This window comes from Durio zibethinus, chromosome 4, assembly GCF_047325235.1.
Source record: "Durio zibethinus cultivar Kanyao isolate XHJ-2024 chromosome 4, ASM4732523v1, whole genome shotgun sequence".
Taxonomy (NCBI): domain Eukaryota; kingdom Viridiplantae; phylum Streptophyta; class Magnoliopsida; order Malvales; family Malvaceae; genus Durio; species Durio zibethinus.
In genome coordinates, this window is record NC_143165.1 from 9852813 (window position 1) to 9869074 (window position 16262).

At 30.9% G+C, this 16262-nt stretch overlaps 3 pseudogenes across 2 annotated transcripts in view; 2 read left to right on the plus strand and 1 right to left on the minus strand.

The window, feature by feature from the left end:
* Positions 1–2682: 2682 nt before the first annotated feature.
* LOC111287882 (zinc finger CCCH domain-containing protein 18-like) lies at positions 2683–7033 on the plus strand (annotated as a pseudogene). Its single transcript, XR_016341924.1, has 8 exons — positions 2683–2858; positions 3686–4625; positions 4701–4868; positions 4963–5142; positions 5768–5844; positions 6240–6410; positions 6500–6613; positions 6825–7033. The product of XR_016341924.1 is annotated as a zinc finger CCCH domain-containing protein 18-like (transcript).
* A 617-nt stretch (positions 7034–7650) lies between these two features.
* LOC149519114 (transcription termination factor MTERF9, chloroplastic-like) lies at positions 7651–9788 on the minus strand (annotated as a pseudogene).
* Positions 9789–14404: 4616 nt separating this feature from the next.
* LOC111288387 (scarecrow-like transcription factor PAT1 pseudogene) overlaps positions 14405–16262 on the plus strand; it is a 61350-nt pseudogene continuing 59492 nt past the window's right edge. Inside the window, exon 1 of the transcript XR_016341514.1 lies at positions 14405–14483. The product of XR_016341514.1 is annotated as a scarecrow-like transcription factor PAT1 pseudogene, transcript variant X5 (transcript). The remainder of the gene's footprint in view (positions 14484–16262) is intronic.

The window sequence follows — 16262 nt, forward strand, 5'->3', positions numbered from 1 at the left end:
ATATAATAGGAATTTCATTAAATCCTATGAAATATATCTTTTCATCATAATTTGAGGGAAATCCAAGAAAGAGTTAATTAAACCAGGTGATTTATATATTCGTATTATGTAAAATATCAAAATTTATGTATTTGTATTATATTTTACACAAAAATTAAGTATTAAAATTCATATCGATATGAAAATATGAAATACATTTTATAAATTTTATTAAACATATAATTATTATTAAAATTTTAAACCGTGTCACTTTCATATTTTATTTTCGTATTATATTTATATTGTAACACTATATCATATCTAAAATCAATCCGTTGATTGTATAAGCTTTTGCAATTGAAGCCAAACCACCCAAGTTGAATTAAAAGGCAATGCTTGTATTAATTGTGACAACCCCTGTCTGCCCTAGTGTGGGATAGTAATCAACTAACATTTTTAAAGCCTAACATGGTAATGGGTCACTTTCTCTTCAGGTCAACTACCCCTTTAGCAATGATTTTGGGGCATCAAATTGCTCAAAATTAAACAACACACATATAGACACAAGAGAGAGAGAGAGAGAGAGAGAGAGAGAGAGAGAGAGAGAGAGAGAGAGAGAGAGATTTGATGCATTTGAAGGAAACAATGGGTAGCTTTTCATATCCTTTTGGCCTTGTTTTTCAAACATGAACCATATGTGTTGTTTGGAAAGCTTGCAATGATTAGGTGAAATCATGTGAAGCAACTAAGCAAAAGAAAAAGGGAACCTTAGCATGAAAAAAGAGCTCTTAACCATGTTAAAATTTGACTAGCTAGAAAAAGACGTATTGGTTGGTTTTAAATGATTTTCTTTTATTGTTTTTATTTAGAGATAAGAGATTTTTTATTTTTTATTGATTCAAACATATTTGTCTATGCAAAGCCTAACGAATATATGAAAAATTATCTTCTTATAATATTCCAACGGATTTAAATCCAAGTAATAAAGAGAAGAACACACTCTATTTACCAATTGAGTTAATAATCTATTAGTGTTTTAAATGATTTACCACTTTGAGTTATCTTATAGTTTTATTCTTGATCTATATGTAGATAGCATGTATTTTTCAAACTTTATAGACTATCTTTATAATTTTTTTTAATAAGACTATTTTTATATTTAAATATTTCATTTAGCAATAATAGCCTATATTGCATCTAACTATAAAAATGTTATAGTATCATGGAAGTTCATTTCTTTTCTTTTTGGTTAGGTAGTAAGGGTTTTTAAGTTTCATTCGATATATTTTTTTTGATCGATTTAAATAAATTTATTAATGTCAAATTTAGCAAATTCTTGAAAAATTACTTTTTCATAACTTTGTCAAAGAACTTAAACTCGAAACAACCAAAAGAAAAGCAAATTGCTCTCTAGTTGCTTGAGCTAACATTCTTTAATTATCATAAAAGATCATTTCAATCCCTATAGAATATCATAGCTTGAGCTAACTTATAGTATATCATATATGAAAAAATTTTATTATTTCCCTTAGTTATCATGAAAGATCATTTTAATCTCTTAGTTACAATAATCTGATCGTTCTAATGATTTAATATCATTGTCATGCAAAATTCCTAAATTGATATCAAATAAGATAATGCCATATTGGTTTTCAAACTAATTACTTCATATCAAATACTTTTTTAAGAGTGAGTGTATAAATTAATTGAATTAAATTTTAAATTCGATAATATTTTATAATTTTGACTAATATATATTTAATTAAAAATTATTGCATGCATTGCCAATTGATTTTTTAGATTATACAAGTGAATAAAGAATGTGACACATATCTTGTAAGATATATTTAAAAAAATAAAAAAATAAAAAAAAACAAAATATATTTTAATTTTTTAATCTTGTTTGTAACATTAAATTTTACATTAATAATATATCAAATAATAACTCTTATTTAATTTAAAAAAGAGCTAAACGATGATAAAGTCAAAAGACATAAGCTAATATATCGGGAGAATTATGATCATTACAACAGAAAAGCCCACTTCTCTCTTATCATATCTTAATTTCTTATTTAATTAATTATTAATTATTTACAAAAAATAAAACAAAATCTCTCTTCAAATATATATATATATATATCCACGTCACCATTTTCTTTAATTACCAATCTATCCTCACTGTTAATAATTTTCTCTCTTTTTTTCTTCTTTTCCTACATTTTTTTTTTAAAAAAAGAAAATTAAATAAACAACAAGGAAAAAACTAATAAATTATTATTATTATTATTATTATTATTAGAAAAAAAACAGCTTTCAAATTTAGAAAAGGGAAATGTTTGGATATTATTTTTTATATGTAAAATTAACGCATATATATATTAAATGTATTAGAACTAGAAATTGAATATGCATGGCTATTTTTCGGTGATTTTATTCGTTTTCTTAAATTGCATGTTATACAGTAAAGTGCATGTCTTCTACATGGTCCTCAACACTCTGGATCGTTGATCTATTTAATTATTGATGATCCAACGGTTCTTATTTAATTCAAGGAAATTACATTGCCTTAATTCTCTGTAACTCATTTATAAAATCTAGCTGTAAAGATTTAACATCCTTTTTAATTCCTAAAAATTATAAATAAATTCATATTTAAAGTGAATTATTCTTTATATAAAGTCATGGAGTGGCTGCGGTACTTGAAATGAAGTTCAACTGTTCTGTCAGGTTTTTGTGTATAGAAAAACCTGTATGGTTGAAGAAAATGTATAGAAAAACATGAAACTGAGACATAAAGAGAATTCATATGTTGTTCTTATGACTCTACTTTCTGCTGCCAGTGACAAGCTTTGCAACTTCAAATTCAGATACTTTGCTTGGTAAGTTTAATGAATCTTCGGCTGTGTTTTTCTATGGAGTAGTTATCTTTATCATGTGTTTTTTAAAGGGTTATTTTTTTTAGGAGAGATTATCTTAAATGTGTTGTGTTTTTTTAATTTTGAATTCTGAAAATTTTGGACTCTTAATTATTATTATTTTTTTTAATGCTTGGAACTACGTTCAAGTTCTCTGGATTTCTCAATATTTCCGGTTGGTTTATATTTCTGTTTTCTCTGCTTGTATAAAATAATATATTCTCTCTATGGAAAAAAATATTTTGTGATTATGATTTTATTTGTTTACCTTGTTTGGTTTCTTTGGAATGTAAAAAATACTTCTATTTTAAATTGTGATTTCTTTCATTCTTTTCTTGTTCCCAGATTTAGAAAAAAAAAAATCCATTTCTGGTTCTGATAATTTTCTAGGCTTCTACCATTCCTACTTCCTATCAACCCTTTTATGGGTAGTACTCAGATTTGGTTTCTTTAAACATGTTTAAGTTTTTTTTTTTTTTTTTATTTGAGGTTATCAAGATTTGAACAATAATACGCGAAAAGGAAAAGCAAAAAACCTAAATTTTTTTGGTTAGTTTGGTTTATTTTTACAGTATGTTTATGTGTTTTTCCTGCTAGTTTACTGGATCTGAAATTTTACTTTTCCTGACATTGATTCTGTGCTTTTGACCTACTAGAGTATTGTTCTATAATTCTTTACAGGTAAGCATTCTTTTGGTCCTTTACTTTTATCAGTAGGTTTGATACCATAGCTTAGATTTGACAATTCACGCGTCTGTTATGATAATATGTTTTTGCATTTTTATCTGCAGTGATTAAACAGATACACTACAATACATGCAAGATGGAATTTTCTGACTATACACAAATTTTGTTCAATAGAATCAGGAAAATTGAACCTGAAAATGTCTCAAAGATTATAGGGTATCTGCTTTTGCAAGTCCATGGTGACCAGGAGATTGTTCAGCTGGCTATGTGTCCTGATACTGTTATCCAGGAAGTAATTTATAAAGTCAAGATTGAACTGCAATGGCTGGTTGTTAAATCAGGATCACCTCCTATATCCCCGGAGTCGGCCCCTGGTTCAGAATTCCCGTCACTGTTCTCTCCTTTTTCACCGCCTGTCTCCTCCAGGCCTTTTTTGTCTCCCAGAATCACATCTCCCTACTGGGAGCAACAACTAGCTGCCAAGCATAACTTGGATTTTATGCCTTACTTGGATTCTGTATCTGATCTGCAGACTCAAACTCAGTTCTTGAGCTTGGAGGATCAAATGGAGTCTGTGAACTTGGGAAATGGTGGATTTTCAAATGATTATTGTTACTCAGATGCTGCATTGGGTAATCTTGGTGTCAGGACAGGACGTCGACATCAAAACCTGCCTGAATTTCCAGTTAAGACTTGTCATTATTTCAACAAAGGGTACTGTAAGCAAGGAAGCAATTGCAAGTACTTCCATGGCCATGTCTCGGATAACTTCCCTCAAATGTTTGACCATAATTCAGTGGATGCTGTTAATGAAGATCCTGCAATGTCACGTGATAAGTTAGAGCTGGAATTAGTAGAGCTCCTGAAAACAAATAGAGGGGATCCTGTTCCAATTGCGTCTCTCCCATTGTTATATTATGAGAAAAATGGCAAAGTTCTGCAGGCAGATGGTTATCTCACTGACAGCCAGAGACATGGCAAAGCAGGCTACAGTTTGACAAAGCCTCTCGCTAGATTGAAAGACACTTTTCGAGTAATAGACAGGTATGATTTATGAATTATGATAAAAGATGAACCCTGAGGATTCAACTGATGGACTCTTCTGTGATTAAGTCACAGACCTCATGGACAACATTCTGTCATTTTGGCTGAACAAGCACCCAATTATATCGACAATCGAAATGATAGAAATGATCCTGGTCCGGTTGTCAGTGGATCGCGTCAGATATATCTTACATTCCCAGCTGAAAGCACCTTTAGTGAAGATGATGTATCCAACTATTTCAGGTATAACATGATCTTGAAGCCTTTTTGCGGGCTTATTTGCAGTTATATTATTCAGTGTCCAAAGGTTTCTTATTTTTCTTGTTGTTAATTGCAGCAATTATGGACAAGTTGGAGGTGTAAGGATTCCCTGCCAACAGAAACGGATGTTTGGGTTTGTAACATTTGTCACTGCAGATACCGTGAAGATGATTTTGGCTAAAGGAAATCCACATTATGTCTGCGGGGCTCGTGTTCTTGTGAAACCTTACAGGGAAAAATCAAAGCTGGTTGACAGGTAAATACAATTGCTCCTCTTTTCCATTTCTAGTGATTTCTGTACCAAATCCACTCCATGAATTGAATGAAGAATATGATAACCAATGTTCTTTTCTTAAAATATTGTGGTTTCCTAATCATGCTGCAGCTCCGTCTTACTATAGCGTTGGACTCCTGTATTTTGATAGCACTTGTTTCGGAAGCTGGACTCAGTTGGCGGATTCAGGATTTTTTTTGAGGTGTCCACTTATAATATACATAAAAAACTACCGACTGATTTACCAATTTTGTCGATCTAAAGAGTGTCCATGGAAAAAATTTAGGGGTGTCCAGGAAAAAATTTTCTAATATTTCGAGATGTCCTCTACTGGATCTGCCACTAACTGGACTTCTTTTTGTTGCTTTCTTAAATATTTTTTATACACGGTTGTTGGTGCTGGATTGATTGCAAACCACTCACTGTAATTCTCAGTGTAAAATCAGCAAATTCTATAGACTTTTCTAGCTTGTTTGCTTCATTTCTGACAGTTTTAGAGAAGTTTAATGAAAACAATTCATGTTTTTCTTGTTGCATTGCATCATAAAATAGCAAAATCTTTCAGCAAGCAAGTGATCATCATTTATAATGTTTGATTTTCTTGCAGGAAGTCCCAGGACAGAATTGAGTCTCCAATGTATTATTCTCCACCCCATATAGATATGGAACCTGACCTTCACTCAAGTAAGTAGCTTCATTTTTTAACTTCTTTTATTGGAATTAAGGTCCATAGCTACTTAACACATGCCAGCTTGGGGCCATCATTCTGATCTGGCAAAAGCCATCAAGGTTTCTTTAATGGAAACTTAAGGGGGATACTACTTCAAATCGTTTTGTCTGTTGAATATGATGATTCATACTGATTTTTTGTACAAAGGTGGCTGCAGCCTGGGATAGGGGGGATGTGTTTCAAGTGCTGGAATTTAAACCTCAGACCTACTGGATATCACCTCTTAATTGAGCTAAACCCCGGTTTTTTATACTGAATAATTTTAGAACAGGCATATCAATGCCCTTTTTATATTTCAGTAACAATTTAATTTCATTGCTCTTACTAATCTGATGTATGATTTTCTTAGTTCCAAGAGGATATGCAACGTCAAAGTTGTTCAGGAAGCAGTTTATAGAAGATCCAGATCAAAATTTTCAACTAGAGTGGAGGCGCCCTTCGGAGATGCATTTGACACAGAAGCCTCTAGTCCATCAGTCGTTCTTTGGCTACTCCATGGATGGTTTGAAGGTCTCAGAAGGTCTAGAACCTTTTTGTTTTATGTACATTCTTTAACCTGGGCTCCTCTTTCATTCTTTCCCTTACAATGCTTTCTTTTCCACCATGCAGATCAACTCAATTTCCCTCAACAGAATTCAATTATCTGTTGGAAGCTCTCGAAACCAACATTGCATCTGATGAAAAAATCAAGCATGTAGAGACCAACAAAAATGACCAGGAGAGGTATAAAATTACTTTTATCTTAAAAGTTTCCCTTTCCACTACCTTTAATTCTTCAAAGTAGGCTTCCAGGTTTTGCATCAACAATTTAAAATACGACATGGTGACACAAAACAAATTGCCAGATCTATTCATGGCTCATATTTTAGAACCTGAAAGGCTGAAACTACACAATCTTTTTTATCTTATCCATCATATGTTCATGTATCTGCAGTGAAGGACTTACTCTGCCAGATAGCCCCTTTGCTTCTGCTACAGCTACCGGCACTTCTGCAGTCATTTAGGCCCTGCAACACACAGAATAGAGTTAGTTACAGTACCAGTTCAATGGTGACATCTCCAAATTTATACATAAAAAGGCCCGTTTTCCTTTTCCCTTTGTTATTTTCAAGACTCCTGCAAGTACTTACTATCCAAAGAAATTCGGATGGATTGATCTCCGGTCTGTTACTTGATTTGCGGTGGCAAAACAAGAAGATATTATACCTAAAAGTACATAAATATAACAAGGTTCTACACTTTTTTAATGTTAATCATAGGAAGAAGGCTATGGATGTTTAGAAGAGGATGTAATATAGGTCTTTTTAGGTGAACAGGAAATAGAACAGCGTGCAAAGAATTTCAACTATGTTTAGAATCTCTGTAACACTGAGCAATAGATTGAAATAACTTTAACCAAATGTAGAAACATGTAAGCAATTTATACTGCATTTGTCTCTGGTTTCATCTACTTTCATCTTATAGATACATCATTTTCATTGATCATTCTCTTATTTTCATCCTTTACCTGATTTGTCTGGTATTTATTAGAAAGCCTGCTAGTATCAATTGTCAACTGTTACCGGCTTTACCTTAGTTTTATTATAGGCATGAGCAATCGGTCAGTTCAATTTGAAAAATCAAAAACCGATTTAATCTACCACTCTTAAAAAACAATCGAACCAATCAATATATTTTTAATACTTGAAAATAATTGAACCAACACAAGATTGGTTGGGTTGAAAAATCAATTTTTCTTACCATTATTTTGCCACCAATTTTGAAAAACCTCATAGAACTAACATATTGGACTGCTGGGTGTGACACAAATCTGCTACAAGAATTCTAGTATTAGTGAAAGAAGCCTTTGAAGAATGTTATCACTATTTCTGATCATATTTCTTTGCAAACTCCTTGAGTAGCACCCTTTGACGAAATGCCAAATATTTATCTAAACTAGTTCCAGCCCACTGCTGGCAAAAGCATTCATCAGTTGGAACCAATGAACCAAGAGTAAATGGCCCCTCTGGAGCTTTCTTTAGGGAAACGAGGAACTGGTGGCGGGGTCGAATTCGTTGATCCAGTGACAAGCTCAAGTACATAGGATATTTAGTCAAAGAGTGCGCCTCATTATTAAGTTAATTGATCAAGTACATGTACTTTGGCTTCAGATTGTCCTCCAGAGACAGAGATAACACCTAGAAACAAATCCAAAATGTAAGATACAGAAACAAATTTTTGTGTTTTAATGCACTTACAAGTTACAAGGGAGTGAACTAACCTGTGTAAGACTAGTCAAAGACTTTCAGGATATCCGAATTACACATCCCCATGCTCCTTGGGAAATTTATCCTGGCCAACAGTCCATCGTCAATGCTGTAATGAAGAAACTGGGGATGTTTCTTTACCATCTTCACTATACTATCTCTGGGTGCTCCTAGCTACTTTGAGAGAAACATATGACGAGTGCTCCATGATATGTCAATCCGTTGAACTAGAATCTGAGGGCTCAGCTGCACAACTTTACTTAATTCATTTTCTTTAATAACAACCTCTTTAATCAAGTATCTCACTGTGGGTTTTAATGAATTTTCAACACTATACGAAAAAAAAAGAAGGTGCAGAAGCTCTTATCTGGCCCATTCTGGAATTTGAAATCCCCAGACTCATTAAGGAAGCCACATGGGACTTCAAGCTATTCTCCAATGTGTATTCCAGAATTTGTGGCCGTCTCAAAAGTATTCTTCTAATTTCTCTATGCTTCACACCAACACTCAACAAGTAGTCCAATGGGCATGTGTCTCTCATGCATTTGGATAAAATTTGATTCTTTAAGCCCAAAAATACTTAGGTAATCAAGAAGAGGGAACCATTTCTCATCCAAATCAATTTCATCCGACAGCCTTTGATATCTGGTTTTTGTGGATGTCCTTGACACCAGCTACAATAGAAGAAAACATATAAAGCTCCTTTACACCATTGGTACAGGCAATAGCAAAATTCGACAGCTTATCTTACCTTCCTTCGTCCATCTAAGGCACCAACTTCCTTCATTTTGTCAGAAGTAAGATAAAAAATTTTCTACACTACCCTTCTGTAGAAGATCATTACCATTTCTGACATCTATTCGATCTTCAGAGTTCAGCCGTAAGGCCTTCTCTTGATTCTAACACGTTCGAGCCCTTGCGTTGTTCTTGTGATCTTTGGTTTCCTGCACAAAACAATGAATCCTCTTTCTTAAATTCCTCAAAAGCTATGTCAAATGTTGTGACAAGCTCACAGTGGCGGACCCAAGCATGTTCATGGCATCAACAAAAATGAACACACGTACCTTCTTTACCACTTCCCTTCTGTGATTTAAATTCCTTCCCATTAACGCCATATTCATGGGTTTCAGCAAAGTCATCCTGAAATAATACATCCACATTTAAGACCAGAAGGAAGTCCATATCCTAATCAAACACAAGATCTATTGTTCAAATACTAAAGATCATAGCACAAAATGCTTGCTGGTCACAATTATCTTAACATCAATGCAAATACCGTGAAAAAAACAATGATGGGTCATTTTCTACAATCCTAAAATGCTCATTCCATATAGAAAATCACACTTTTTATTACAAATTAAGAATGCATCTTGAACTTACATTCATCAACCAATCATCTCCAGCCATGCCATCATAATCTTCATCAAATTCTCCATCTTCCTCCTCATCAGTATCATAAGGAGTAGTCCTTTGACCATACCTTTGACTTCTTATTAGATTTTGGGATTAGAGTGAGTTGATAACAACACCAAGAACTTCCCTTTCTTGAAGCTCCCTCCATTGCTCAAATCCCAAGAAGAAGAGGAAGAAGAAGAAAGAGAGAAGAGAAATGAACTGAAATGATAGAAACTGTGAAGGGACAAAGCAGCCATTTTTGGGTAAAAAGAAAGAGAAAGAGAAGAAAAGAATATACAGAAAAACCCTGCAAAAGAGAAGGGACTATGTACAGAAAGAAAGCTTTATCTTGGAGCTATGGCTACCAATGACAGCTGAGGTTTTACTGGGGTTCTTAGTCTGGGGTTTAGCCGTTTAACGGTTGTTATACACAACGGCGCTGGATGATGTCATCTTAACCAGCTGAAGGCGGCAAGAGAATGACTTGACAAATGATAACATGCATTTTTCAATTTTTAATAAATTTAATTACTTATTTGGTATAAATTAATTTTTTAAGATATACAGTTTATATTTTAAACTATGTGTTGTATATTTTTTTAATTTTAAATTTTAGTACCGTCCACATCAAATATTTGATTAGTTATTTTAGAATATTTTAAATATCAAATATATAATAATAGTTTTTTAACATTTAATTGTAATTTGTAAATTCTAATTATACTAATTCTAATAATAATAGCTTTTTTGCAATTATTTATTTGTGGTTCTATTGATATAATTTTTTGTTTTAAGAAGAGAAAATTCGTTGGAAGTTGAGTTGTAGAGCGTGTCAGATTTATCATAAAAAAAAGTTAAAATCATCGAAGATAATATTTTAGAACATTCTCTAATATTTAAATAAGTGAAATGTATGAAAAAAATAATATAGATATTTATATATATACTTATATGTCTATATGTTTGTTTTCGTGTTCTAAAATTCCTGAATGAGTGAGCAGCGTTATTAGAGAAGCCTGAGGCTTACAAAATCTGAGAAGATATGCAGAACTTGCTTGTGGTTTTACAATGAAGATCAAAATCTGTGTTAGAAGGAATCAGTTCATGGAAATCAATTACTGCCACCAGGTTGCAGATGCCCGTAGGCTTTTTTTGAGCTGAGTTTGAAGCTGCATTTTTAGTAAGTTTCCAATTTCAGTTTAAAGAACCCCAGCAATATTTCTGGTCTTATCATAAAATATCTGAAATTATTGCAATAATGCTTACCTTTCCCCTTCAATCTGTCATCTTTTTTTTCTGTTGAATCATGCACATTTCGTTTCTTGCCTTTGAAATTTGTCCCTTCTGATACAAAAATTTCAAAGCCATCTCATCCCTATCACTATCTTAACTTGCAGTCCAAGTGTTTAAGGCCGGTTTATATCATGTTTCACCATACTAATTACCATATCAACAACATCTTAAGGTTGGCTTTAGAATAATAAAAAGGGTTATGAATATTATGATTTGAATTTTAAATTTATTAAATGATAATTTTTAAAAATGATAGTATGAATTAATTAAATTAAGTTTTAAAACCCAAATTTTTATTTTTATGATATAATTTGGATGATTTTATAATCTTCGACGTGTCACACCTCATGATAATTCACCATATCCATTATTAACAAAATTCTTTGACAACTTCACTTGGTAATTGATTTGTTTGGTTGCATATATTAGTCTACTTCCTCATATGGTTAAATGCTTGACTTCGAACCAAAACAAAAAAAAAAACAAAAATCAAACATCAGGACCTAACTTTTGCTTATCCTCTTTGTTTTTATTGGCACCAAAAAGTCTTGCAAATGATGTCCTTTGAAAATCAATCACCAAAGGAAGAATCCAACAGCTTAACATGTTTTTCTTTATACATTTAAGCATTGATGTTGTGTTTTTGCTCTTGTCTTGGTATAGACATTGCAGAAAGGTTTGACTTGCTATAAAATCTCCTTTGATATTGATATTATCACCACAAAAAAAAAAAAAAAAAGATTTCCTGCACAGATTTGATTTGATAAATATATTTTGATTTGAACTTGAAATTAATTTCCTTTTCATAATAAAGGATAGTAAATTGCAACATTGACTTTAAAAGTATGTGTCTTTCCAAAAGATATATTATTTGTTTCATAAAATAATTACTAAATATTAACCATTTTCAATCAAATTGAAAGATGTAGCTCTGAATTGATAATAATAATAATAATAATAATAATAATAATAATAAACAAGTGAACTTGAATTATCATTTTTACATATATGTTGAAAAATCAATTAGCCCAAAATTAATATCCTAATATTAAGCCAAAAAAATTCACTAATCTTATGCTGGTAAGTGGTAATTATAACATATAAATAATTCGAATTTTATTCTTTAAAAAATTACGCATCAACCATTGAACCAACTCTTCCTTTATAACTCGATATAACAATCCGTGTCTATTGTTTATTTCATGCCAAATATAAAAATTTATCGTGTTATAATTCATATTAATAAGTCAAATACGAAAATTTTTTTTTAATTTTTGCCAAATTAATATATACGATTTTGTCAAAGATTTAAATTGTGTCATTTTTATATCCTTTTTCATATCCTGTATGGACATATAAATAAATTTTAATTATTGCATCAATGGGACATAATGCTGATGAAAATTCTCTGAAGCTGGAAGTCATATGTATTACGTAATTGTTTTTGACTAGTTAGGAGGAAATATTGAGCAAATTTGAAAGGTCTTCAACAAGTTTTTCCCCCCATTAATGTAGCCTTTCCAAAAGGCTTACTTTTATATTGATAATTGATAATAAAAGAGACCAAATTTCTTTTTAAATTTCTTTTTAAAGTATGATGAAAAAGAATTTTCATAACGTAACGATAACGAAACGGCATTGGACTTATTAGACTACGTAAGAAGATTACAGGGCATGGCCTTCTCGTCATTGTTCCCCCCACATGGAGAAATGCAAGTCTAATATAAGATTGACAATCTTAAGCCTAAGAAAATGAAATAACGGTAGTAAAAAGAAGGCTTCGGCATATGACAAATCGTTGGAAACGGAAGGAAGCAGCTTCTTTGTTTGTTCCTCTGTGTTACAGTGGGCTCAAACCGTGTGGGTCCTTTGTCATTGCATGCTGGAAGGGGCTAAAGCAATCTTATCCTTTTACCATTGACAACTCTCTTTTTTTTGCTTTCTGTTCTTTTCATCAGTCAACTTTCAAACACTGTCTCTTAATGAAGCAACACTGATACCAAAATGCCCTTGCCGTATTACAGCTTCTTTGTCATTTTGATTTTTCCTTTTTTAAAGCTTACTTGAATTATTTAACAAAGACTATTAGTAACGAATATCAATATAAAATTTTAATATTTATAATTTTTTATTTTAAATTATGATTGTTATAGTTAAAATTAGATATGATAATTTGTGTATTTTATTATATAAAATATTAATAATTTATATATTTATGTTATATTTTATATAAAAATTATATGTTACAATTTGTATCGATACAAAATCATGAAATATATATTTTTTGTTTTATTAAATTTATTTATAATTTTTGTTAAAATTTTAAGTCATGCTATTTTTATTTTTTTATTTGTATTCTTTATTATCGTATTATTGTATTATATTTAAAATTATCAGATCTAATTAAAATTTGATATAAAAGTTTAAAAAGTCTTTAAATAAAAATTCAATAATCAATTAAATTTATGATATTTTATTATAACCAATTAAATCTTATATATTTTATTTTGAATCAATTAAATTTTTAAACATATATTTTCATCAAATTAAATTTTTAAATATTTATTTTCACTCGATTAAATCCTCAATTGAATGGAAACAATTAACTATTTTTTTTAATAAGAGTTCAATTGATGAAAATAGATATTTGAGGATTTAATTAATTGTAAAAAAAATAAAAACTTGAATGATAATTGAATTTTAATTAGAAAATTTTTTGACCCTTTTGCCTTAAAATTTCAAAAAATTAAAAATAAAAAGATGAAACTATAGTAACATTTACATAGAAAATTTGATGCTTGCAACACTTTTCTTTGAAGCAAGAATTTCCAGAACTAATTTCATATCTTTTAAACGTGTTTCATGAAATATTTGATGTTATAAGCAATTATTATAATCATGAATGATAAATCATCACCTAACACGTGTTTTTTTAATTCATTTCATTCTATAATTTACATGATTAAAGAAAGGGGAATAATCTAGCATTGAATATGGTGTTGTTAGCTCAAAAATTTAGTCTTTGATAGCCGTACAGTGCAGGGTACATATGACTCATAACCTCAAAAGAAAATTACAAAAGACTTTGATTTTTCAATTATGCATGGGGTGGCTACAACTTGAAGACTCTTAAGCTAAAATTCCAGTAGACCAGAATAATTTTTTTTTTCAAAATTTTGCTTAATTAAATGTTGATTAACTCACCTAATCACCAAAGTTATAAGGCCAAATGATCCATAATAATATTATAAGTTTAGTGCAGATTTGTGTTGATTGAGAAAGGGTTTTTTAAGTCTTTCAAAATAGTAAATAATTTATTTATGAATTGGTTGTAAAATATTTTATTGATATATATCATATTAGTTAAAGAATGAGTATGAACGACTTTTATTTATTCATAATTTTTTTATTTAATTTATATTGGCATATCAGTTTATCATCGTACAACTTCTGTCATTTTGTCAATGGCAGTGATGTAATGTTCACGACTGAAGAATGTCATTTGTGGATGAAATTTTCTTAAAAATGCAAGGTTGATACACCTTCTAGCTGGGGACCAACGTACTAGGCCGTTTTAGTCTTGGATTCTCCTTGCTTCTTTGTTCTTTGAAGCCAAACTGAGCACCAAAAATCTGAGGTTGGAAGGGGAATCCAAGAAGGTATGATTTGATAAGGGTTTTTGTTATATTCTATGATTTGTTGAAGCTTTTTTTTTGCTTTTGGTGATTTTGTTTTTCAAGTGAGTTTGTTTTATAATTTGTTGCTTTGTTCTGGGTATTTTTGCTTCTTCTATATGATGAAAATGATGTATTTCAGGTCTGAAATGACTTCCTTTTGCTGATAAAATGATGAAGAAGTAGCTTTTTCGGCTGAATTTTATGGCCAAGTTTCTGCTTTTTTTTCTTCTTTGACCTAATATATATTAGTTTGCAAAAGGTATAGCTTGGTCCTGTATGATGAAATGTTTGCTTGTTTGTGTTTTAATGCAGCAAAATTTGTTGTTCTTAAGTTCAGAAAGTTCTATTTTTTTTTTCTCTTTTTTCCCATTGTTTTGATCCCCTACTTCAAAAGGCAATAGCTTTGCTTTCCTATGTTAGCATAGAATGATTGAAAACAGATTCTGCAAATTTTTTGCCTCTTTTTTACTGAAAAAGCTTGGTTGCATGAATCTATGATGATTTCTGTCTTTTCAATGAATAAACTGCTTTAAGCTCATGTGAAAGCCTCTTAGCTATCTTCACATGCACCATAATAGAGCAAAAAACTCCACTCTCTTATAAGAACTTCACCTGGAACTAGAACCCTATTTTCTTTTTCTATTTGTATGTTATGACTCTGATTGAAGGTAAGGCACAGAGGAAGTTAGGTCTTTTATTTTTTGAAGTGGTACACTATGTCATTGACTTCATGCTATAATCATGTACATGTGCCTTTGATCATAAAAGATTTATCAATAAAATGTTTTCCTTTATATTTCTTTTTTTTTTTAGGACTTCATATTATTGCTTTGAAGAGATTAAAAAATCCTGGAATTTCTATGACTTTGTAAAATATTAGATAGACTAGTCTTAGAGGATTTGGTTATTATAATTTTGTTATGTGCTTTCTAGCTATATGATGTAGGAAAAGAAATTGTTGTTTGAATTTGGTTGTTGAGCAAAACAAAATTTGTAACAGAGAATTGACTACCTAAATTAGAACTGCAATTTGGAATGCTTAGAAGTGCTTGGAGGATTGCAAATATGTGAAGGGCTTCATAAGTAGCTGCCCTTATTATTTTGCTAGCCATGTCCATATCTCTCTTGCTATGCATTTTACTTTTCTTCAGTTTTATATGCAATTTATCTAAACATTATTTGTAAAAAATGAAGGAAATGGTTGATTTGTTAGGAGTGTGAATTGAAATTGTGGGGGGAAGGGGGGGACGTGAGGTAGGGAGCTGTGATAGACTAATAGTTTAATTGGAGAGTATGATTCTTTCCACAACTATGTCTTTTTGTTCGTTTATATTTAGTTATTTATTTAGAGACGAGGAGAAAATAGAGAGAGCCCTGCATTTATCTTTTTTTTTTTTTTTAATATAACCTTTGGATTGAACATTCTACCATAACTTAAAGAAAAATGGGAGCAACATGCATCAATCATTGTAGATTGGGTTATAGTTGATGGAAAAAATGTTGCTGCTAGGCATACTCATGTAAAGCAACTTCTTGCATTTTATGATAACTAGGTTTTGTAAACTAAATCTTTGAATCAATGATGCTATGAAATTTGTCTAGACTTCTTTTCTGTGTGGAAATACCCACCAAGGCCTATATGTAGTATAGTTTCAAGTTAATGAATTTCTCAAAAAAAAACTTTGTAAAAAATTCAGTAAACCTTTTATATGTTGTAAAGTGATTTTGCCAATATGTAAAATGATCATTGACTTAAAACAA